This window comes from Phascolarctos cinereus, unplaced genomic scaffold, assembly GCF_003287225.1.
Source record: "Phascolarctos cinereus isolate Bilbo 61053 unplaced genomic scaffold, phaCin_HiC Scaffold_1;HRSCAF=81, whole genome shotgun sequence".
In the NCBI taxonomy this organism is placed as follows: Eukaryota; Metazoa; Chordata; class Mammalia; order Diprotodontia; family Phascolarctidae; genus Phascolarctos; species Phascolarctos cinereus.
This window is the reverse complement of record NW_027555514.1, coordinates 277,090,133-277,116,847: the sequence shown is the minus strand read 5'-3', so window position 1 is coordinate 277,116,847 and position 26,715 is coordinate 277,090,133. Positions and strand designations below refer to the sequence as shown.

The window sequence follows — 26,715 nt, the reverse complement described above, 5'->3', positions numbered from 1 at the left end:
GGGGTCTGTGATTCTCAGATTAAGAACCCTGATATCTATTAACCTCTTTTATTTTTCAAATGAGGAAACTGAAAATGTCCCCAGGTCACTTGGTAAACTGTAGTTAGGATTTGAATCCAGGGCCTCTGACCCCTAGTCCACCATACTTTCCATTGGAGGAAATGTTTCTAATGCTCCAAAGGAGGAAACATTACCAGAGATGTGTCAAACAGCAATGGAAGATCACCTCCACAAAGCAGGCCCAGAAAAGTCCCCAGTCGCTGCATCCTGAGGGAGAGTTTCCAGTGATGATTGTACTTGACCATGTGGCCTTTCCCCCTGGAAAATTGAAGAAAGTATCCATTACTACCTAGCAGAGACTGCCTGTTTGCCCAATGAGATCATCCAATATGGACAGGGCCTTAAGCTATGATTTCACTAGCATGAGGAACTCCCTAGTGGGATTTCTGTCTAGATCTTGTATGTGCAGAGAGAGCTACCTGTGTGTTGTTTTCCTTCCTTAAAAGGGGTACAGAGGACAGAGAATGTGTTTTTGCCTTCCTCTGTATCTCAGACACTTGGCACAGTGCCAGGCACATAGTAAGTGTTTAATAAATGCCTGTTGCCTGAGGAAACCACCTACCAAAGCATGTTCACTTATTCTCTGTAAATTATAGTCTTGGAGACTTGCCTGGGACGCTAAGAGATGAAGTGATGTAACTCACATCGCTAGGACGGTGTGGGTCAGTGGCAAGCCTAGAATCAGGCCTTCTCAGGTCCAAGACTAGCTCTCTATTTATCTCGCAATACTGTTCATCACATGTATGTGTATGCATGTATACAGGTATTTATGTATGTGTATACATGTATATACATATTACACATATACATATATGTACATATATTTGTCAATTTTTATATAGTTGCATATATTTACATTTATTTGTGTATGCATTTATATGTGTATATTTGTATGTATTTACGTATACATACATACTCCTGTGTATATGTGTGCATATGTGTGTATGTATGTATATAGGTATTTATGTATGTATATATGTATATACATATTATACATATCCATATATGTATATATTTGTCTATTTTATATAGTTGCATATATTTATGTGTTTCTGTATGAATTTATGTGTGTATATTTGTATGCATTTGTACATACATACATACTCATGTGTGCATATGTATACGTGTGTATATGTATATACATGTTACACATATACATACATGTACATATATTTGTCTATTTTATATAGTTGCATAGTTATGTGTTTATATATGAATTTGTGTGTATATTTGTATGTATATACATACATAGTTGTGTATATGTGTGCATATGTGCGTATGTGTACATACATACATATATAACATGTTCATGCATGTAGTAATATATGCATGTGTGTATAAAGGGATAGATACATGTCAGACATTAGCTGTGTGACCCTGGGCAAGTCACTTCATCCTGTTTGCCTCAGTTTCCTCATCTGTGAAATGAGCTGGAGAAGGAAATGGTAAACCACTCCAGTATCTCTGACGAGAATACCCCAGATGGGTCACAAAGACTCAGACACAACCAACCAGCATGCTTACACGCGTTCAGCTTGTCAACCTCTAGAATGTCAACTAGAAGGGACTCGTTCATTTATGCTTGCATCCCCTGTGCCTAGCAAAGTGCCTGGCACAACAAATAAAGCTTAATAAATCTTTCTTAATTCATACTAGTACAAATCTAAAGCTAGAAAGGACCTCAGAATCCAAGCTCCTCATTTTGCAGATGAGGAAACTGAGGTACAGAGAGGTTAGGCGATTTGTTCAGGATGTCACAGCTAATAAATGTTTATGGCAGGATTGGAAGGCTGGTCTTTCTGACTCTCAGTCCAGTCCCATCTGATTAATGGATAGTTCTAATACCCACAAGCCGTGCATGCCTTTGGAAATGAATCTAATAATAACCATAAGAGAAAACAGAAGGAAAATAAAGACAAGACATAGGTTGCTTAATAGAAAGAGTAGGGAGACGGAAGTTAGAGGTCTAGCTTCTCATCCAAGCGATTTCCTTCCTCTGGGTTCATGTATAAAATGACGAGAGTCAGTCCACAAGCATTTATTAATTGCTCATTGCCTTACCAGGCGCTGGACGAAGCACTAGAGATGTGCGCGCACACACACACACACACACACACACACACACACACATACCATACACACACGCACACATACACACACACCATACACACACACACACTCACACACACACACATACACATACCTACACACACACACACACATGCCATACACACACATACACACACACACCATGCACGCACACACACACACACAAACACACACACATACCATACACACACACATACACACACTCACAGACACACACTCACACACTCACACACACACACACACACACACACACACACACATACCATACACACACGCACACATACACACACACCATACACACACACACACTCACACACACACACATACACATACCTACACACACACACACACATGCCATACACACACATACACACACACACCATGCACGCACACACACACACACAAACACACACACATACCATACACACACACATACACACACTCACAGACACACACTCACACACTCACACACACACTCACACACACATACACACACGCACACATGCACACACACCATACACATACACATACACACACACACCATACACACACACATACACACTCACACACACTCACGCACACATACCATACACACACACCATACACACACACCATACACACACACATACACACACTCACACACACCCCATACACAAACACAAATATTACTCTTTTCTTGCAAGGTTGCTGTGATGATAGCACTTTGTAAACCTTAAATTGCTGTCAAAAGGTGTTGTTATTATCTTCAAAAAGAAGGTGGCTCTCCACCTATGGCTATGTGACGTAGTAGATAGAGCCCTAGACTTATATTAAGAGGACATGACTTTGGTACTTGCCAGTTTGTGATACTGAGCGCATCAGTCGCTTCATATCTTTGAACCTTAGTTTCCTCATTTGTACAATAAAGCAGTTGGACAAGATGGCCTGAGGTCCCTTACTGCTCTAGACCTCTGCTCACAAGTTTCTGGGCCTCAGTTTCCTCATCTGTAAAGTGGGAGAGAGGACTACATGGCCTGGGAGATCCCTTCCAGCTCTCTGGAGTGAGTACCCAGCTTTCCTGACTCCCAGTCCAGAGTCCTTTACGCTACAGAGAAATTTCATTTCTACATTTATTTGAAAAGATCTGAATGCTGTTGAATTGCCAAAGTGATTAACTTTCCAATGGGAAATCTCACCTTGCCTGGGCAGTTGTGTCCTGCTTAGCCAAATTTCAAACATCTGGCTTTCCTGCAGGCATCTCCCAAGAAAAGGGTTTGTATTATCTTTCTTACAAGGACCGATGCTGCCATCTTGTGCCTGCCACTTTATCCTAGCTTCTGATGTTGCTGCTGCCCACTGCAGAACCAGTTCCCCTGAGGAGAGATGCTGTGGCTGAATGCCGGGAGCCAGCCAAGCCCTGAGAACTGGCAGACATTTGCCAAGCTCAACAAACACTATTTAAAAGAGCAAATGGTCTCTAATAAGGACAACAATTAAATGAATGAGTAGACTGGGAACAAAAGAATTCAGCACAAGAAGAGCACGACAATTGGAGGTCAGCTGAACATGGGATCCAGTTGCTGGACTTTATAGATCCTAGGACAAATCTGGGCTGTCTAGACTGGCAATCTCAGTTGCCAGGTCCTTATTCTGAGGTTGCTGTGGTGATGCTCTGACATTATTTCACAGATTTTACTGGTGGAACATGTAGAGGAAGAGCCCGGTAAGACTGAACAAAGTGAAGAAAGCAAGAGAAAACTTGGGGGAAATATATCTTTAAATTCATTAGGAAACAGTAAGGTGCTCTGGTATATCTGACAAATTTAACTAAATGACAATAATTCCAAGGACCATGACCTCCACGAGAACATTTCATTTAAGGCTTGCAGATTTTAAGTACATAGTACAAGGATTATTACCCCCATTTTACAGATTAGAAAACTGTGGCTATCAGAGTTTAAGTGCCTTATAGAGTGAAAGAATTGTCGATTTAGAATTGGAAGAGACCCTATCAAATTCATTGATGTCAGCCCCCTCATTTCATAGACAAGGAATGGAAGACCAGAGGAAGGAAGTGACTTTTCTAAGATTGCATGTCTGAAAAGTATCCAAAGCAGAATTTGATGCTAACGTCTTCCTAATTCCAGGTCTAGGACTCTAAACATTATCACTTTTCTGCCAGTTACAATACAGCTAATAAGTCTCCTAATACCCAACTAAACATTTCATCCACTGGACAACTTCGCTAACGTTCTAATTATTTATTAAGTACCTACTATGTGCCAGTCACTGTTCTAAATAAGCACTTTACATATTTCACCTAATTCTCACAATAACCCTGGAAGATATATGCTATCATTATCCCCATTTCATAGTTGAGGAAACTGAGGCACACAAAGGTTAAATGACTTGCCCAGGGTCACACAGCTAGCAAATATCTGAGGATGGACTTGAACTTAGGTCTTCCTGACCCCAGGTCCATGCACTACCCACTGCGCCATCTAGCTGCCTTAGAATGGAAGGACCAATAGAGACATTCAAGTCCATCTCGCGTACAGACCTTGTGTTCATTGCCCAGATTCCCATCTAGGTAATTACAGTGGAGTTTGTCAACAAATGGTGGACACCTAGTGACATATTTTGTTGTCCCTATCCAGGAAACAGGAGAGAACCACGACAGAGTTCATCTGATCGCGGTTTGTGGTCCCATAACTTGATGAGGCATGGAGGGGGGTGGGGGGGTAAGGTGGCTGCTGAGGAGACTGGTAAAGGTGGCCAGAAGGGATGGAGTTAATAAAACATAGCTAGAGCTGTCCAGAAATAGTGCTCTGGGAAAGAAGATCATCAGGCATAAGAGTGGGGCCCTAGGGTAGATGATCCTCCAGGGCATGAATTCCAGGGTAGACGGTGAGGTAGTTGGTGATTAGGCCATGGGGGTAGAAAGGAGAGATCTTAGATTTGGAGTTGGAAGGGATAGTGGAGATCATCTAGGTCAAGGGTGGGGAACTTATGGCCTCGAGGTCACATGTGGCCCTCTAGGTCCTCAAGTGCTGCCCTTTGACTAAATCTAAACTTACAAGGGGATTTGTGCCACAAAGTTTGGAGTTCCCCACCCTTGATCTAGTCCAACATCTTCATTTTACAGATGAGGAAACAGAAGCAAACAGGGTTAAGTGACTTGCTCAGGAACATACAGCTACTAAATGTCTGAGGCTGGATTTGAACACAAGTCTTCTTGACTCCAGGCATGGTGACACCTAGCTGCAAAAAATAATAACCAACACTTATAAACATTTATAACATTTATAAAATGCGTTAAGGTTTGCAAAGCACTTTATATACATTATCTTGCTTTGTCTTCACAACAATACTGGGAGGTAAATGCTGTTATTATGCCTGTTTTATAAATAAGGAAACTAAGGCACACAGAGAGGTTAAGTGACTTGCCCTGGGTCATACAGCTAGTAAGTGTCTGAGGTAGACTTTGAACTCAGTTCTGTTTATTAACTTATAGTACATGAAATCTAAGATACAATGTTCACACACAGTAAATTCACATCCAGTGACTCCTATAAGCCATCTCATTGGCTGGACATCTTCCACAGGATGAGGTTTGCTCCCTTGTGTCGGGAGTTACCTACGTGCTATGTGGTCAGTCAACAAGCATTTAACGTTGGGGTTAGGGTTAGCTGAGCACTAGAGATCCAAATACAAGCAAAAAGAAAGTCCCTGTCTTCAAGGAACTTACATTCTAATGAGGCAAGACAGCACATACAAAGATGGGCAGGGTGGTTGATAAACTAAGAGAAGGAAGGATGATTAGTCCATGCCCTTCCTTGCTGTTGTTCATCTAGAAGAGGACCATGACATCCAGAAGGTCATGCCATGACTTACAAGTGAATCGGGTTTAAGTGAGAGAGGGCTGTGCAAAGTCACCAGCCTCACTTTCTCCTCCCGAGCCATCTAGCAAGTAGCTTGGCAAGGTATAGATTGTTCTCATCTATATGTCCTTCCTTAAAGTGAAGATGGAAGGGAAAACTCACCAATTCAAGAAAGGGCTCAAAGGGGCAGAGGGAGGACATGTAGGAGATGTTCTCAGCCATTATCCCCAGGGAAGGATAGATAAGTCTATCTTTTAGTCTACTGAGAGGAAAGTCTAGGCTCTTCTGTTTGGATAGGCTACCACTTTAATTCCCGTTTAATTCAATAAGCACCTACTATGTGCCAGGAACTGAATGGGGCAAAAGGAAAAGCAAAACAGTCCCTTCCCTCAAGGAGTTTACATTCTACATCCTATTTCAGCCAGCAACCTAAGGACTGAACTACTGGACACCTAAGGGCTTAATGGGGTTTCCTATATGACTAGGTGCTATGTGCATCATCTATCTACCAGATATCCCACCATACTAGGGACTTTATTCCATATTAGTTGTAGCAATAGCAACCAGTATGATGGCTACCTCTGGGCTGAGCTTCTTGTATCTGCCTGGGGACAGCTAGGTTGATAGAGCACAGCTTGACTCAGATACTTATTGGCTGTGTGACTTAACTTCTCCCCACCTTGGTTTCCTTATCTGAAAAAGGGGGATAATAACAGCACCTACCTCCCAAGGTGGTTGTGAGGATTAAATGAAATAAAATTTGTAAAGAGCTTTGTGAACCTTAAAATGCTACAGAATTCCTAGTGATGATGATATGACTGATGAGGATAATGAGGAAGGCTCCAAGCCCATGGTTTCTTACAGGTCACATTAGCTCTGGTGACATTCTTCACCGCCTAGAAGCGTAATACAAATTTGGACTCATCTTCACCATATTGGCTACTTCCACACTAAAACTACTCCAGAGAGCATGGTCAGGTTGCAAGCTATGGAGGTGGGTTTTGTCAGACCCGATTCTCTGACTTATTCTTCTGCTTCTATTCCCTTGGTTCTCCCGTTACTTGCCGAAAGGTTAGAAAGTCACTCTCATTGGGCCTGGAAGATTTTGTATGGATATTATGTTGGTTGGAAGACTTCCTAGTCTCTTAACTACCTGGTTCTCCATTTGTTTTAGAAAAATAAAAAAGTCTTCCAAACTATTAATATATATCTTGATATTTGAAAGAGGGAGGCAGAAAAAGGAGGTAATACTTAAGTTTAAAAACTGGATGGCATTCACTCCATAGCCTTGGGCACCTCATTTTTCTCTGCATCTCAGTAAGTAATGAGGTCAGATTAGATAACCTCTTCTTTCCCTTTCTACTCTAAAATTATAAAACAATTAGCTTTAGTCCAAAAGTGGTCATAAGGGAGAATGACAAAATCTATGTTAGCAAATATGGTTTAGGATGAAGTAATGAAGCAAAATTCATAGACAGCTCTGAAGCCTCCCACCTAAGTATCATCGATATTTTCCACAAGATGTTTAGATGGTGCCAATTAGACTTCACTCATCAAAATCGTACTAGATTTGGAGCAAGAGAACCTGGTTTCAAATTCTACTTCTTTGACATTAAACAAGTCATTTATCTTCTCTATTTCTCAGCTTCCTCAACAATAAAGTGTGAGCAAGGGGGTGGGGTGAGATGACTTCTAAAGTCTTGGAGCTCTAATGTCTGATCCTATGAGTTGGCATCATGTACACACTCCAAAAACAAAAAATTCAGTTGACTACACCTTAAGAGACAGGAAGTAACTGGTGGCAGGTGTGATTCATTTCCAAATCAGCTGTGCATATGTGCAGTCACATTATCTAGTGGTTAGAGCAAAGGTCAAAGTAAATAGGTTAGAAGAAAGTATAAAAGTCAGACAAAATTTCATCCCACTACAGAAACTGCAACCCAACCTATTAAAATAAGTTGTCAATATCAAAGGCAAATGTAACAAAAGTGAAAACATTGATTATATAGTGGAAAGAACCCTAGCTTTGGAGTCAAGAGACATGGGTTCATCTGTCCTGTGATGTATGTCTGGTTTATCATTGGCAAGCTGGTGAACTTTTATTAATCTCAGATTCCCACTTCTTAAAATAAGGGTGTTAGACTAGGTCATCTTTTTGTTCTAAAATCTGTATTTCTGTAAATCTGGCTAATTTTATTCCCTAGAGAATTGTAACCAATTTGAAACAATTTGCCACATGGGGGAGGTTAAAATAACCTTGAAATAGCCCCAGACAGCAAACCCTTAATCTCCTTGCCAAGTAGAGTGATGCAGCTGTGAAATTTAGAGTCCAAGGTCATTTGATGGAGAAGAATGGAAGTCTATAAGCAAAAATTGGTCAAGAAAAATGAACCTTCAGAAAACTTGTCAAGTTATACTGGATTGTCCAGAGAGAATCAGTAGATGCAATTAGAAGGAAGTCAACTAACAGATGTGGGGACCAATGTATCCATGGTGATTTCATATCAGCAGTGTCAATGACATAATTGTATTAGAACTCTTCTATTTCAGTAGAAGGAAGGAAAGAGAGAAAAAGGAGGAAGGAGAGAGGGAAAAGGGAAGAAGGAAGGAGGAAGGGAGGGAAAAAGAAGGGAGAGAGGAAGGAAGGTAAAGAGGGAGGTAGGGAGGGAAGGAGGGAGAGAAGAGGAAGGAAGGGAAGAAGGGAGAGGGGAGAAAGGAAAGGAGGAAGGAAGAAAGAGAAAGAAAGAGGAAGAGAGAGGGATGAAGGGAGAGCAGGGGAGGGAGGGAGAAAGGAGGGAAGGGAAGGGAAGGGAAGGGAAGGGAAGGGAAGGGAAGGGAAGGGAAGGGAAGGGAAGGGAAGGGAAGGGAAGGGAAGGGAAGGAAGGAAGGGAAGGGAAGGGAAGGGAAGGGAGGGAAGGGAAGGGAAGGGAAGGGAAGGGAAGGGAAGGGAAGGGAAGGGAAGGGAAGGGAAGGGAAGGGAAGGGAAGGGAAGGGAAGGGAAGGGAAGGGAAGGGAAGGGAAGGGAAGGGAAGAAGACTAGATATATGAAAGGATACATAGTAATGACAATCTATAGACAAAGTTGTTAAAAGTGTCTTAACTTGAACAAATACAAGCAGACAAAATCCCTGCCAGAGGTGACACATCTTTGGAAGCTGTTCAGTGACCAACCTTTAAGATACCTCAGAGGAGAAGAGATTTGAAAAGAAAGAAAAATGTCCTGGTCAATATTTTTTATCACCACCTACTCCCAATAAAGGGTACCAAGAAGATGGAAGACATTCCTAAGCCCCCTGCGTCCTTTTTCATCTCTGTAAAAGATTTCATGAGAAAGGATAATCTATGTTTGCACTGAGGGGCTCACCAATGAGAATATAAGCAGGGAAGAGGCAGGCTTTCACAGACAGTTTTCTAGAGCTAAGCACATCTTTATGGTCACACAAGTGACTGAGAGTGTAGGGAATATCCATGAGCTTCCCTTCGCATTTGGTGCTCATTGCTTCAGTGACAGCCTCAATGCAGAACACGATGCTACCTTGGAGACATGCCTCAGACCAGGTGTCACTCACGTGCACATTAACGTCACAGAAGACAATGACAGATATGTTCACGGATCCAACTTTGCTCATTGATCTGTGGGGAAGTGACGTAAATCCAGGTGCCAAGCGGGAAGATGTGCCCATGTAAAGTGACAGGATCAGAGATTCTGAACAGCGCAGGACATCACAGGTCATTTAGTCAGAGGATCATAGCATCAGAGATTGGGAATTGAAAGGGGCCCTGGAAAGCAGGTGGCCAGACTCCCTGGTTTTAGAGAAGAGGAAATGGACCCGAGAAATGAAGCCGTTTGCCCAAGATCGTGCAGGCAACAAAGAGGAGAACCAGGATCCTTGTTCAAGTTTCTTCGATGTGAATTGTGTATGTTGTGTCTCTGCCACAATGGCCACGGGGTTGGGCAACATCAAGTGGAAAAAACACCCCCCCCAAAGCACTTTAAAAGTTACAAGAGACTTTAGCCAGAGATATGAAATGTGTCATCTCCATGTTTCACATGAGGAAAATGAGGGTGGTGGAAGGGGACAGGATCGCGCAGAGTCACACAACTAGTTAGCATTGGAGATGAAATTTAAACATAAGTTACTCAAGAATCCATTTCTTGGGGGCAGCTAGGTGGCCCAGTAGATAGAGCACTGGCCCTGAAGTCAGGAGGACCTGAGTTCAAATCCAGCCTCAGACCAAACACTTGGCACTTACTAGCTGTGTGACCCTGGGCAAGTCACTTAACCCCAATCGCCTAAAACAATAAAAATAAAAATAATCCATTTCTTATTATCCTTCCACTTCCATGCCTCTCATGGAAGATCAGAATAGGGACAGGAACTGGGGAACATGCTAATATTTGTTTAGGGAGCTCCCAGATGAGGACACTTCCTCTGCCAATGCAAAGAGCCCTCCATAATCGATTTAGAAGACCTAAGTTCCAGCCTGGCCTTCATGCTTGCTAACTAGGTGGTCTTTAGTAAGTCATTTAAACTCTTTTGACCCTCAGTCTTCTCTCCTATAGTACAACCTATTGGCTAGAGACCAGCTTTAGTTAAAAAGATATGGGTTCGTGTGTTTTGCATACTTGTGCATGCATAACCTATATCCAATTGCTTGCATCTCAGGGGAGAGAGAGGGAAAGGAAGAAAGGAAGGAGAGAATGAGGAACTCAACTTTTTTAAATGAATGTTAAAAATTGTTTTTACATGTAATTGGGGAAAAAATAAAATATTTTAAAAAGAAATGGGTTCCACTGCTACTTGTAACACAGTCTGGCTATGTGACTTTGGGCCAGTCACTTAACCCTCTTGGCACACACACACACACACACACACACACACACACACACACACACACTCCATTAACCCTGTAAGGTAAATTGTACAGCAGGTGCTCGGAATCAGAATTTTAAATGGGGAAAGCGACAACTGAAGAGATTTTCTAATGGGCTCATGAAGTCAGAGTGAAATAATATGCAGACGGCATTGCCTCATCTTCACAGTGCCACAGAAGTGACCCTCATCAATGTGAAGTCACTACTACCTTATGCTTCACTCTGCGTTATTTCTCCACCTGGGATGTGAATTTCCTGGCAGCAGTAATTGTTCATTGTTTACTTTCCTATCCCTGGCACTTGGCAAAACGTCTTGTACAGAGTAGGAGCCTTGCATGGAAGGGAGGGAGAGAGGAAGGAAGGGAGGGAGGAGAAGGAAAGAAGGGGGAAAGGAAGGAAGGGAGAGAGGGAGGAAGGAAGGGAGGGAGGAGAAGGAAAGAAGGGGGAAAGGAAGGAAGGGAGAGAGAAAGGAAGGAAGGGAGAGAGGGAGGGAGGAAGGAATGAATGGGTGGAGGGAGGGAAGGAGATGCTTAATAATTGCTTATTGAATTGGGTACAGAATTAACCCCTGCATTTTCTGGATAATGCAAAAAAAAATTAGGGATAATTGCCACTGTTTTACAAAAGACAGCACCAATATTCTACCTGTAAAGAGATACTGAATTCCAGGAGAAGTGCATTGTGTATATTCTTGTAGAAGAGACTTGGAATCACAAATGGACCATGCCTTTGATGTAGGTTTTTAGGAAAAGTACAAACATCGTTGAAATGGGGTTTCTCTGGTGTTTTCTGCATTGTGGCTGAAGGCATCATATTTAAGTTTTAGCTGAGCAAGGACCTTCCTGAGGGAGGTTGGTACCATGTCCCTGGGGCATTTGGCTCTCAGACTCAGCTAGAGAAACATAAGCTACTTATCCATACTTAAGGATCCCTCTAGGCTGCATATTGACAGTTTTAAAATGCATTATCTATATCTCGTTGTATTATTGTGTTAAATATTTCCCAATTATGTTTTGATCTGGTTCAGGTAGCACTTGGGAATGTCATGGCCTCATGTGACTTTTGTATTTGACACCTGAGTTAATGCAGAGGGAGCTTTTAAATAGCCCAGAAACAAGGACCAGATTGTCCCTATGAAATAGCAGCCATCCTCAAGGGACTTTGTCAGATGTTAGATCTCAGGTTTTATTTTCCCCCTCAGTTTTGTATTGTAGTTCTGTCCACAGGTCAATCATATATTTTTCAGTCACAAGAAGTAGTTAAGATTTTTTTTTTGTGAGGCAGCTGGGGTTAAGTGACTTGCCCAGGGTAACACATTAGTAAGTGTCAAATGTCTGAGACCGGATTTGAACTCAGGTCCTACTGACTCCAGGGCTGGTACTCTATCCACTGTGCCTAACTGCCCCTGATAATTTCCTTTCCAAGGATTCTTTGGCCCAGTGATTTTAGACGGCGATCTAGTAAAGATATCCCATCATTATATCTTTGGGGGAGAAATGCCAGTGATCTCTAAGAACTGTGTAACTATTGTCAGAACTTGGTGATGAGAACATCAGATGTAAGCAGAGGTGTGCTGGTAAATGTTTAAGAACCAGCTCTCTGGACAATAATTTCACAGAAGACACTTTTAAGTTTAATTTGCATTATTAATATTTTCTTTATCACTTTCTTAAATCTAGACAATCAGCAAAACACTAGAAACAAAGCCAGAGTAAAAATTAACTTTCATTAAACATCTGTTATGTGCCAGACGCTGGACTCAGCAGTGAGGAGGCAAAGAAAAGCATGTGACAGTCTCTGTCCTCAGCTTACAATCGAACAGGGGAAGACAACTCATGTGAAGAAGCTAAAAAGCAGGAGAGGGGGATGGGTTACCTGGCAAATGGAGGGAGAAGGGGCACAATGAAGGGCTGTAGCTGGGGAGGAAGATGATCCGAGGAGTGGAAAATTTCAGAGTTGATTTCATCCTGCAGAATGATGACTTTCTGGAGATCAGGAAGTCAGGAAAGCAACTGGGTGGGGAATGATGTGGTGGATTCCCTAAAAGCCCTCCTGGAGGGTAATGGAAGAGCTCTCCCAAGTCCGTCCTTCACTCTTTTCAGTCAGAGGGAGAGAAGGATCCTGGGGGCCGAGGGGGCCAAGTATGTGAGAGTTTCAGAATTGATTTCATCTTGCCTTGCCAGGGCTTCTGACCATTCATTAAAAATTACTTAACCCCCCCCCACCAGATACTTGATAAAAACACTTTACAATTTTCACGTTTATAATTTGTGAAATAATCATGATAATAATATCATTAATGCAACTTAGAGCTAATTTAAGGAAGCCAAATTTCTCAAAACATGATATTGTTGTTAATATTAACACTCATTCTTTTTCATGCTTTGATCCAGATCAATATTCTGTCTTTACAGTAGCTACCTCAGAAAACTCATTTCACATAGCCGAGATGCTATGAAGAGTTACTAAATTTGTGCTGCTTCATTGACATATTGGAGTACTCTTTATTCACCTATGGAAAAAACATAATAAGATTTTTTTTAAATCTTGGAATTTACATGTTTTGTGTCCAAATGCACCAAGCGTCAGTGCAATACAACTCATCTGTGTCATGAGACTACTCTGAAAGATGGTAGCAGTGACAGACCATGGCCTTGTTGAGATTACACACACACCTGCATACCTTCTTAAATTGGCTTTGTTTGTGCAGACTCTCTTATCGCTAGGCTGCATTGATGGTGAATTGGAGCAAATGCACCATGTTAGCTTTTCTTCATTTTAATTTTACATGAATTTTTTCAGTGAAAAAAGTGGGTGTTTATACTCAAAACTATCTGTAATTTTTGCCTTTGCTTTGCTCTCCCTGCTATTTCCAGAAGGATATGTCCCCACAGCATTTGAAAACTCTGCTGTAAGATGGTAAATTGCATAATAGTTACTGATAAGCTTTTATTAAGGGTGGCCGAGACATCTAATTGGGAATTGCCTGTATATCTAAATCAAAGATCATCCCCTCAAAAAATGTAAAATAAATGTATATAAAGAATATGCACTGAACCTGGGCTTTCATTTTTTAGAGAACTTTCAAATGAGGAAGCTGCTTCTACCCATGCAAGTTGACATCTTCTCTACAAGATATAGTCTTAGATGGTACCTTTAGACTGAGAATTTGTGACTGGCCCAGGGTCAGGCAGCCAGGGCATGTCAGAAAAGGTGCTTGACCCCGAGTCTTCCACTTAAGGCCAGTTCTTTATCCACTACCTGTCATACTGCCTCACTGTCATATAGAGCACAATAAAAATGTATGTTTTTTTTTAATTCTCTGGAGAATCCATTTAAAAAATGTTTGGAAATGGAGGCTTATTTGTTCCCAAGAACCATTTGGCATATTGATTTGGTGGCACAATGACAAATATCAAGCCTTCACCTCAAGAGGTTGGGAGACGCCGTAAGTTTCCTGGCAAGTTTTTGTGGCTGTGACCCATTTCTTTTCATCTCTGTCGTGTCCAGTAAGTGTGGTATCAGCAGCCAGCTTTCTGCTAGGAAGTGAGCTGGTCTTATTTGAAGTTCAACAAAACAAAGTTTACAAGAGCCAGAGCCTAGGGAGTAGAGATAGGCAGTGTCTACATTGTAAGACCTGGGATGGAAACTTTTAGACCTGGTGTCACTTGGAGATGTCCACAGAGAGTTGGGAAGCCTACTTGTCAAGAATGTTATATGGTTTAATTCCCCTCTGGCCAGGGAGTTGGACTGGGTGGCTTGCACCTCAGAGACTCTTTGAGCAGGAAGACACCTTAGACCTTGTCTCACACAATTCCTTTGCCTTCCAGAAAAGGAAACTGACCCTCAGAGAAGTACAATGACTTCCTCAACTGCTTAATGGTAGAGCTGAGACTAGAATTAGGCTCCCTTGTGTCTGGTTCTCTGTCCAAGGTCCTTGCTAATATGCCATATTAGCTTCCCAGCTCCAAGATTCTAGGATTCTCTATCATTAGGACTTGACCCTCTACTCCCAGATAATTTCTATGGACAGAAATGTACCTCTTTTTTTCCCATCTGAAAAATGAGGCTATTAATGTGACAGATGTCAATTCACAGATCTGGTGCTAGAAAAGTCTTTAGAGACCATCTCATCCAACTCCCTTATTTTACAGATAAGGAAACTGAGGCAAAGAATTGTGAAATCACTTGCCTAAAATCACACATATACTTAGCATCACTAATACTTAGTATTTTAACCCAGGTCCTTTAAGGCCCTGCTCCTAGCCAGAATACCATATTCTGGTTCAAGGGAATTCTCAGGAAAGGAAGATTCCTTTCTCAGGTCCTACTTCTTTCACCTTGTCACCATTCTACTCAAATTTTTTTTTCAATGCCTCTCTTTTAGAGCCAGTGAGGTACAGTGGCATGTAGGATGTATTTGGAGTCTGGGAACCTGGGTTCAAACACTTGCTCTGATTTGGAACTGCGCCCAAAGAGCGGTAAAACTATGTATACCCTTTGACCAAGCAATACCACTACTAGGTCTGTATCCCAAGGAGAAAAAAAGGAAAAGGAAAAGGACCCACGTGTACAAAAATATTTATAGCAGGTCTTTTAGTGGTGGCAAAGAATTGGAAATTGAGGGAATGTCTATCAATTGGGGAATGGCTAAACAAGTTGTTGTATGTGAATGTGATGGAATACTATTGTGCTGTAAGAAATGATGAGCAGGCAGACTTCAGAAAAACCTGGAAAGACTGCATAAACTGATGCAAAGTAAAATGAACAGAACAAGGAGAACACTGTAACAGCAATATTGTACAATGATCAATTGTGAATGACTTAGCTATTCTCAGCAACACAGTGATCCAAGACAATTCTGAAGGACTTATGATGAAATATGCAATCCACCTCCAGAGAAAGAATTGATGGAGTTTGAATGTAGATCAAAGCAGACTTTTTTCTTTACTTTCTTTATTTTTCTTGGGGTTTTTTGTCTTTGTTTTCTCTCACAACGTAACTAATATGGAAATATGTTTTGCATGACTGCACATGTATAACCTACATCAAATTGCTTACCTTCTCAATATGGGGGAAGGGAAGAAGGAAGAGAGGTAAAAAATTTGGAACTCAAAAAGTATTTAAGAAGAAAGTTAAAATTGTTTGTACATGTAATTGGAGAAAAAAAAACATTAAAACATATCAAATGTTTGCTCTGCCACTTAGTACCTTATGTAACCTTGAGCAGATCACTGAACACCTCTTGGCCTCAGCTCCCTCAATTACGAAATTAAAGGGCTGGACTAGATTACCTCGAAGGGCCCTTCCAGCTGTAAATCTACCATTCTAGGGGTCTGTTGCCTCCAGGATTAAGTATCAACTCCTTAAACTGGGTTTTAAGTCCCTGCACTATCCTCCTCCAACATCTCAGAATCTTTAAGGTCAGAAACTAAATTATAAGGGGTTAAGAAGTGAGTGAGAGAAGAGCAACTGAGGGACCCTATTGTAGATAGCCTGTAAAAGTAGGACCCCTGTCTCAGTTTTACTCAGATGCAAATCTAGTAAGCTAAGGCAATTGTTCTGTAAACCATAAAGTATCACAGAAACATGAACTATTACTAATGACTAAGGGGAGGGATTTTAACAGTGAGGACTTGGGAATCCACATCATCAACTGCTGAAACTGCAGGTGTTGCAAGGACCCAGGATTCCCCCTCCTTATTTGGGTGATAGGTAAGGGTGGCCCTGAGCCAGAACACTGTAAGAGAGAGCCTGGCGCATTTGGACTCTTGCTGCGTCCCTCAAATAGCGCCTGGGTAGGCATTAATCTCTGCTGCCAATTCCGTTACTTTCCTTCTCAGGATCTGCAGTCTCATCCTTGTTGGATAACAGTATGGTCCCTAGTGGCTGTGATCCCTAGTGGCTGATGGGGGACAGGAGGGACACAGCAGGTTACTTGGTAGAGTCTTTGAGAGGTCTGGGTAACTCTTGGGGGAGGGGAGATTCCAGCTATTCCTTAGAACCACTTCACAGACTCTTGGCCTCTGGCCCCAGAATTTTCACCTATAACTCAATGATTCGGTTCAGCAAACATTTACTAAATACCTACTGTATAGATACAATAGAATGTATGCTTCTTGAGGACAGGGAACACTTCATTTTTATTTTTGTGTCCCTAGAAGCTAGCATAGTTCCTGGTATGTAATAAGTGCCTAATAAATGCTTAGCGATAATTTGATTGACTCAGAGAGAAAGATCACATGGCTTTCAATTCCAAAATGAAAACCTCAAGTCTCAGGAGGGCCATAGTTTACTTACTCCCAGATCATGGAATGGTAGATTGTATATGGATCTAGAGAGTGAGGAAACTTGGCTTCTAGCCCTTCCTCAGCCAACATCTAGCTCTGTGACCTTGGGCAGGTCACTTCCCCTCATTCTTCCTCAGTTTCCACAATAGTAACAATAAAACTTGGGATTAAATAACTTCCATAGTGTCTCCTAGCTGAGATTCTATTCAGTCCAAGTAGATGCTTTCAGAATTATAACTGCATTTTGTTCATGTTGTTCCTTAGATTTAGAGTTACTTCTCATCTCCATTCTTTGCTTGGTTAGGACTAAGTTAGGACTAAAATTGGAATCTGGAAAAAAAAAACATGACATTGGTTTGCTAACACCTAGGATAGTGTCCAGCACAGAGATGGTGTTTGTGAAATGTTGTTGACTGATGGACAGAACAAATACTGTACGGGCAGATGGGACATTCTGATGAAATCTTCAGTGTAAATTTCCCTGTATGTTCTGCTTTCCTGGACCTATCACTTGTCAGTGTGTTCAAGAGGCACTGAGATGCCATGGAAAAGACCTGAATGTGAATGAGCAGATTTGAATCCTGGTGCAACTACAGCCAGAACCTTCAGTAAGTCACTTCATCTCTCTGGGCCTCAGTTTCCTTCTCTGTAAAAGCCACTAAAAGTCCAGCACTAAACTGTGGTCATCTTTGTTCTGTGTTTCAGTGTGTTTAATATTTTAATATAATAAGTACTCCATTGTAGTCGCTGATGCAAGCTGGGTAATACGTGTGTGTGTGTGTGTGTGTGTGAGTGTGTGTTTGTAGACTGTAAACACCTTGAGGACAAGACCTCTTTTCTTAAAAAAAAATGCCAATTACATGTAAAAAATTTTCAGATTGTCTTAAAATTTTGACTTCCAAATTCTTTCCCTCCCTTCTCCCCCTCCACCCTCATTGAGAAGACAAGCAATATGATATAGTTTATAAATCTATGCTCATACAAAACATATTTCCATATTAATCACTTTGTGAAAGAAAACACAGACCAAAAAATAGTGAAGAAAGTTTTTTTTTTAAAAAAAAGCATCCCTTGATCTGCATTTAGACGCCAACAATCCCTCTCTGGAGCTGATAGCATTTTTCATAAGTCTTCTTGAATTATCTTGGCTCATTGTATTGCTGAGATTACATAAGTAAGTCTTTCATAGTTGATTATCTTTACAATACTGCTTTTACTGTGTACAATGTTCTCCTAGTTCTGCTTGTTTTGTTGGGGTGCTTGGGTGCTTATGTTTGGGTGCTTGTACTTGGGCCCCAATTTCTCCCTAGCCTCAGAAACACTGTCCCTTGATAATCATTTAAGATCAATTGAGCCCCAATAAGGGCCAAAAACCTAAATTAATCTTTTTCTCTCTGAGTGAACTAAAAACACCCCTTCCAGTGTCAGCAAATTCCAGGACCAGATAGAGCTCATCAGTATTCTTCTGTTTGTTATCACTGGGCCCAGGATGTCTGGGACCAGATACTCTCTTGAATAATAGGACTTTTCTTATCTTGAGTTTCAATTGAGAACTGACCACTCCTTAACCACTCCCTAATCCCACCCTGAATCCCCTAGTTAGCATATTTGACGTATGTTTTATTGCATTTTATCCTATATAAACTTTACCTGTACCTCTTTAAGGTTGCAGGATCCTTTAAGAATCCTTGCCCGCTGAAAGGCGTAACAATAAATCTTTGCCACCTTGAATTAAAGAATGCTTGAGTCTGTGAATTCATTCCAGACAACCCGTCCTGTACTCTGGTCTTTGAGGGGTCACAACCTCTCAACCTCTCAGCCGCAACAGTTTCACTTTGCATCAGTTCACATAAGTCTTTCCAGGTTGTTGTTTTTTTAAAGCATTCTGCTCATGATTTCTTATACCACAATAGTATTCCATTGCAGCAGGAAATATTTTCATGTTAACATTTTCATCCCCATCAACTACCTCAGTGCCTGGCACATAGTAGGTACTTAATGAATGCTTGTTGGTTGATTATTGTTTTATTTGTATTCCTATCTCCTAGCATAGAACCTTGTGCTCAGTAAGTTTAATAAACACTCACTAGATTAAAATAGATTCAATTGGATTGGAATAGAGTGAGAGGGGGTAACTCCATTAGCCTTTCTCTGTTATTTCTGCCCCTGCCCCACCATGGATCCCTGGCCACAGTCAGGAATAAGATTCTATACCCCAGGTTATATAATAAACCATAAAACTTCACACCCATAGCTTCACTGTGAAATTATCTCTGTCCTTATATATCCATATAGGATTCTGTTGTTTTCCTATATTGACATTTTGTTTGTTGAAAGAGACAGGAAAAGGACATCTTGTGTAAAACAGAAGAAAAAAAACAGCTAGAGGAAAAACCACAGACTGTGCTAAGAGAACCCAAGAGAAAAAAAATCAGTCCCTTAGATTTTAAGAGGATCAGAGAAAGGAAAGCTCTTCAAAGGGAAAGGTATTAACTAGTGATAGAGATACATTTCCCAACAGATATTTTGAATATGACTATTTCCAGAACTTTGAAGGTTATTGCTAGGAAACTCTGAATCAAAGAACTATTCTGAGACCACAGAACTATGGTATGTAGATTATTTGTGGCATATAAGAAAATAATTTTAATCATATCTAATATATCTTAAAAATACATCTAACATAAAATGGATTGAGATTTTTCAACCCAAACTTTAAGTTAGAGATGCATCGAGGCTCCTCAGGACATCCTGATTTGAGGGATTAGAAGATAGATCAAAATAGCAGGAGTCTGTGAATGAAGAAGCCAAGGACAGGAGGGAGATCTGAGAAGCTGCTGAAAGAAACTGCTTGTAATTGGTCAATAAACATTTATTAAGCACTTATTCTGTGCAGGGCACTGTGCTAAGCACTGGGGATACAATGAAAGGCAAAAGACAGTCTTTACCCTCAAGGAACATATATTCTAATGGGAGAGATAACATGCAAAAATTTTGGTACACATAGATTATACACATACACATACACACACAACATGTTGTTGTTGTTTTGCAGTCATTTTTCAGTCATTCCCAGCTCTTTGTGACCCCATATGGGTTTTCTTGGCAAAGATTCTACAGAGGTTTGCATTTCCCTCTCCAGCACACTATACAGATGAGGAAACTGAGTCAAACAGGGTCAAATGACTTCCTGACTCCAGGCCGAGTGCTCTATCCACTGGGCCACCTAGCTGCCCAGAGACAGTGAACATCAAGGTAATTTGGGATCTGAGCTTCATCTGGAAGGAAGCCAGTAAAAGGTTAACCAGTAGAACACTCCCATCATGGGGGCAGTCAGTGCAAAAGCCTGAAGACAAGAGATGAAGTATACTGTTTGAGGAACTGCAAGAAGGCCAGTATCAAACAGAATGAAGCCAAGTCATCCCAAGCCCATAGAGCTGTCTTTCTGACAGATTCCTATGCAGCTGAAAAGCAGCAGGAACAGAGAGGCTGACAAACAGAGAGGCTGAAACTTGTTGACTAGAGGACTGGCTTTCCTCTCTCTCTCTCTCTCATCTTTCATCTTTCATCCTCAGCAAACAAATAATTTCAATTTGATTCAGATCAACAAGAATTTGCTAAGGGATTGGACCAAAGTCTAAAGTCTCATTCATCTCTACAATCCTATTGATGGGGTGTGGCCCAAATCTAGATCTTAGCCCCTTGCCCCACAGGGAATCTGGCTCCCATTTTATGTTCCTTATTGACTCCCCTTGTCAAGTCCCCTTATTTCCCTTTGAAAGCCCTAGCCCCACCTTTTTGATCTCATTCAGATGCATTTCAGTTCTCTTAGACATTCCAATCAGAATTCTCACCCAGACCCTTTTCCCAGACCATTTTCCCAGACCCTTGCCTGGTCACCCAAAGTCACTTTAGTATATAAGATCTACCCTGGCGCCCATTCAGGGCTGAGAATCTCAAGCCCAAAAGGCTGCGACTTTCTCATGCCCGCTCGTCCTCACGGGCATTACCTGGCCTATGTGATTTATCACTAATAAACTTTTCCTCTGGCTGGAAGAAGATTTGAGTTGAATTCTTTCAGGCAGGGCCTGGTGTTGCAATCTTGGGGTTCCAGCAGCACCCTAAAGTCCTAGATCTCTTCACTATGACTTCTCTGGGCCTCAATATTCTCATCTTTAAAATGATAATACTATTTCTTTCCTTTTTATTCTTTGTTCTAATGGATGGCTTTCTGGGAGTGGGAGAGAAAAGGGCATATTAGGAACTGAAGGTGATTTTTTAAAAGATATCAATTAATTTTTTTTAAAATAAAGTTATAACATCAATAAATGCCCTACCTGTCTTTCAGAGTTATTGTGAGGAAAGCATTTTGTTAACCTTATAATGCTATTAAAAATGTGTTATTATTTATCAGGATATACCTTCTGTCAGATGTTCCTGTTCTCAGATGATGGTGTTGAGGGTTACACATAATCCATATAATGAGGAGACAGGACAAACAGATCTCTGTGAGAGTCAGATGGCTTTCAGCAAATGAATAATTTCAATTTGATTCAGATCAACAAGAATTTGCTAAGCACCTACTATGCATGAGATAGCTATACAAAGATTGGAAACCAATAGGAATTTCTTTCAGGTATGAATTAGACTAGACCAGGCATTAAGAACTTTTTTTTTTGGTCCCAAGGACCCCTTTGACAGTCTGGTAAAGTCTATGGACTCCTTCTCAGAATTATATTTTTAAGTAACTGCTTCATTTAGAGGTCAGTAGAAATAATGTGATTGTTTTTCTCATTCAAGTTCATGGACACCCTGAAATCTAACCACAGACACCTTGGGGGTCTATAGATCCTAGGTTAAAAATTCCTGAATCAGGTAGAAACTAAAATCACTTACAAGAATCAAATTCTGGTGGGGTTGGGATCTGGATGCCAGAAAGGAAAAACCCTGGACTTTCCCACATGGCCAAATCTCTGGTGTTTGCCAAAGGCTGTAATCCCATCAACCTGTTTTTCATTGTGGCTACACCCAATCTCCCAATTCTCTGTTATCCTTAACCTAGTCTAGCCCTCCATTGTCTTATCTCCCTATGCCCCACCCACATACACTTCCTACCCTTAATCCTACCCAATCTCCCAATTCTCTGTTATCCTTAACCTAGTCTAGCCCTCCATTGTCTTATCTCCCTATGCCCCACCCACATACACTTCCTACCCTTAATCCTAGCTAGGGTCCATTCTCCCTTGGCCATGTGGTCCAGGTCTCTGGCATTCTATTACCTCACAGTCCCCAGCAGACTACTTGGCCACTCCTAGATCTGTCCCACAGTCAGATCTCTCCCACACTCTGTATAATAAGGTCCATCTAGTCTCCATTAAAGTGCTCAGATTCTTAAAATCTGGCCACTGCTCAGATTCTTATAATCTAGCCAATAGCTCAGTAATGCTCAGATTCTTTAAGAGTCTGGCTAATGTGATGGATGTCCTAATAAACCTTGTCTTTGGCTGCAAAAAAGAAATCAAATTCTGGGATTGGTTGGTCTTCACACTTTTATTTCTACCTTTGCTTTTCCCACCTCATTCTGCATCTGGTTGCACTACTTCTCACTTCACCATGCCCCAGGAACCTCATCACTGAGAAGCCCCATCATCCTACAGAATTGACTCAGCCTTGGTACTCATACCTCCCCACTACCCACCCCACCTTGGATTGGAGGTTAGAGCCATAAACTCCAAAATATCAATTTAAAGAAGGGTCTTGGAATAGCCATCTCCTCATTTCCCATCTGACTTGCGCTACTTTGGGACTCCTCTGATATATTCACCATGCCCTGGAGCCAGGTACCTCCCACTCCTCTTTTCAGTTTCCTTCTGTAGGTTGTCTTCTCCATTAGATTGTAAACTTGAGGGCAGGGACTGTCTTTCCTTTTCATATTTATACCACCCCTCCACCCCACCCCACCCCCGTGCTTAACACAATGCTAAGCATATAGTAGGTGATTAATAAATGTTTATTGACTATAGACCACAATAATTTTCCATTATACCCTTTTTCCTTGGGACAGTTTCAGTTGGAGGGGTCGTGATAGGCTCCTTACTTTACTTAAAGAAAGTAACGTGAACTGAGAATTGAAGGAAAAGAAAGGATATGAGGAGGGAGTGGATTCTATATAACAGGAATTGTCTTTATAAAGGCACGGAGGCAGAAGGTGTCAGGCTGAGAACAAATAATAACTTCTCTACTTTTCCCTTCTCTTTGTGAACTAACTGTAGTGCTGGGATGAGAAATTATCAATAGAGTAGATATGGAAGGACTGACTTACTGTTTCGAGAAGAAAGACGTGTGGATGAAAGCTTCCTGACATCAGTGGAGCATGGAATGCTTTCACAGACATCATAATGGAAGAGAAGTGCATAGCAAATGTTGGAAGTCTCAGACCTGAACTCAATCCAAGGGGAAACATATGATTTCATATCATTCCTGGAGAATGCAGCTAGAACCCCGTGGCTATTGGGCAAGAATAGAAGGATGTCAGTTGAGAACAAAGCCAGAACTGAAAAAAAAAAGTTTTAAGTTTATTAAAGTCATCCTGCAGAAGGGAGAGCCTAAATTGGTGGCCCCCTCCCCTGAACCTCTATGACTTATTCATTGTCTAAGTTTCAAACAAAGGAGCAATGAAACAATAGCCAATTGGCCAATGTGGATGTAATTTCCAGATAAGACATGTAGGTCACCTAAGTTGCATACCAGGAGAAAGCTTCTTACATCAATCTTCAGACCTCCTGGAAGATTTTTGGGGTCAGAATAACTTGGAAATCCTGAGTTAGGCATTAAACAAATGTGGTCTCCAAGCAACAAGTCTGATCTCTCAACCATACAGGGTTAGGTTCAAATAATGAAAGAAAGTTTTCCCTCAGGTGGAAATGGTGTCTAGATGCTTAACTTCTTTCCTAATGCAGTGAAATCCCTCGATAATCCTGGTTTTGAGGGACGGGGTGCACACTGATCTTATAGACTGGGTTTGTTATGTCTTTGCTCTCAAACATGACCTTAGGGTAATGGGGCAGAATTTCAGTTAATCTCCTTATATGAGACAGAGCATGAAGCATCTTCCAATACCACATCATCATAGACTCTCACTTTCTCAGGAAGCTAGCCCCTACAAGCTAGCCCACAGGGCAAGTGCGACTGCTGATAGGATTCTTTCACTCATACATTCAACACTTATTAAGCACCCACTATGTATAAGCACTGGGGCAGATAGCAAGTTTAGATAAAACTAATTTTAGTCTTCATAAAAGATAAATTTCAAAAAAATGTAGTCCTAATGGTGGTCTCATTCTGATAGTCTTGTGCCAAAAGACAGAAGATTCCCAGGGAGGGGACAACATAGTTACACATATTGCTTGCTTCCATACTGACTCCCTGCCGGTTACAATATAGGATATGAGACAGAAAGGTATGCCCACATCAGGAGTCTTGGGACCCTCCGTGCACTTGTACCATTCTTAAGTGCCAAGGGCTCACTTGGGTCAGAATTTCATTCTGCTAAAAAAGCCCAGACATTCTCCAAATACCAGCTCATGACCGTCCCAATTGTCTACCAGCACTTGCTAATTTCTGTTCTTCCTTTCTTAAGTAATCCAGTTAGCAACACTTCTATTGGCCACTTGCAATGATTTGAATTGTATTGTATCTGGTGCCTGTCTCTTAGCAACATGTTTATAATTATACTTTAATATTTTCAAGGACGTTGACATAGCCAAATCTGTAAAACGATAAGCCCTATTCAAGAAAATAATACATCTCTTTTCTATTTTTAATGTGTGTATGATAGGAGTGTGGCATAAATCAGATGAATATTTAAAGTATATGAAGTACTTCTCTATGGCTGAAATCTGTGTGAGTTGCTGTCCCCATCTTGGTTAAAGTCATCCATAAGGGAGACCAATTATCATTCAGAGATGAATGTTCTCTCTCTCACCCCAGACTCCCTGCCTGACCTTAGGTGTTTATCCACATGGTTTGTGGATATTTGTGGAAAGGAAAAGTGAAGTGAACTGACCCATGGTGGGATTGCAGCTCCCTAGGCTACAGCTAGTAAAACACTGAAAACCTGGCTACTGTAAAGGATTGTAGAACTGAACCAGAACCCACCACCAAGTCTGCCTCAAGTTCAAGTGGACCAGAGGCCACTGCACTTTCCAGCTTAATTCATCTTCTTTGTCTTCAGCACCCCACTCTCATCAGCAGCTATTCCAGACCTTCACTTGCCTTTCCCCAAGCCCTCATTCTCAGCCCCCCCCCATTCTATACACTAGGTGATGAAGACCTTGCCTCCTACTTTGCTGAGAAAATCAGGGATTACATGATGATCAATTCAGTTGATCAGATCCCAAATTTCAAGCCATAGAGGACCTTAGAAGCCATTAAGCTGATCTCTTCCATTTTTATGGACAAGAAAATCTAATTCATTTCTACAATTATTAATAACTAGGTACAAGGAGCTGTGGATACAGTAACTTCTTACTGCCCTAAACTATTTCCTTACTTATTTTCTCATCATTCCCTTCAGTCCCAGAGGAATATCCTACCTCTAACTGAATAACCTTGGACACGTCCCTTTACCTCTCTGGGCTTCAGTTTCTTCATCTGTAAAATGAGAGGATGAGACTAGATGGATTCTGAAGTTCCTTCCCATTCTAGATTCAAGATCATATGATCCTTTCAATGAGGAGGCAATCTCATCACTTACAATAGTGTAGGATGGGGAGCTGAAATTGGGGGCTTGGGATGAAGGTGAAGAGGTCTCTGACAGCATCTGGGCTCTCTCCCAGCTGTATGTCTACAAGCCTATGCTCTTCCTCCTTTAGGATAACCCTTCCCTAAGTGCTGTTCTCTTCAACCTACCAGCCATCCTCCTAGACCCTCCTTTGGCTCCCAAGGCACAACTTTCTCCTGGTTTTCCTTATATTTGTCTGATTTTTCCTTTTCAACAACAAACAGCAAACCTTCCACTAACAGGGATTCATTGCTTGCTCCGTGTAAGGTGCTGGTGCTACAAAGACACAGATCCCCTGCAGGGATGTCACTTTCCTCCCTACACCATGTTCTCCTCTGCAGCCTTAGTACCTAGAACAGAGACCATGGTGGATTTCTTTCACCCTAGATCCCCACTGTGTTTAGTGACCATCCCGCCTCACCCACTACTCCAGGCCAAACCCAGTCATGCTCCATTTCTGCCACTACTCCCTGGCTATAACTCTTCTACCCCAGCCTTCTATTTTTGTAATGCTGATCAAATCAAGTATCCCACTGCTACTAGAAGGTATATGCCAACCTTCTCCTTCACGGCCCACTTATGCTCCTCTCAACTATCTATCTGGACCAGTGACCCTGCCTAGCCACCACTACCCTTTGGGTGTTGTGTCCCCTCAAAGGGATGCTAGCATCTTCAAGATAGGGAATGTCTTGCTTTTTTATTTGTATCTCTAGCACTTAGAGTATACGGTAAATTTGT

At 41.4% G+C, this 26,715-nt stretch overlaps 1 long non-coding RNA gene across 1 annotated transcript in view; it reads right to left on the bottom strand.

Annotated features, from left to right (window-relative positions):
- LOC110205705 (uncharacterized) overlaps nt 1-23,693 on the bottom strand; it is a 28,529-nt gene extending 4,836 nt beyond the window's left edge. The window contains exons 1-2 of the long non-coding RNA XR_002323661.2: nt 23,518-23,693; nt 195-318 (exon numbers count right to left, since the gene is read on the bottom strand). This is a non-coding gene — a long non-coding RNA (uncharacterized LOC110205705). The remainder of the gene's footprint in view (nt 1-194; nt 319-23,517) is intronic.
- Nucleotides 23,694-26,715: the final 3,022 nt, after the last annotated feature.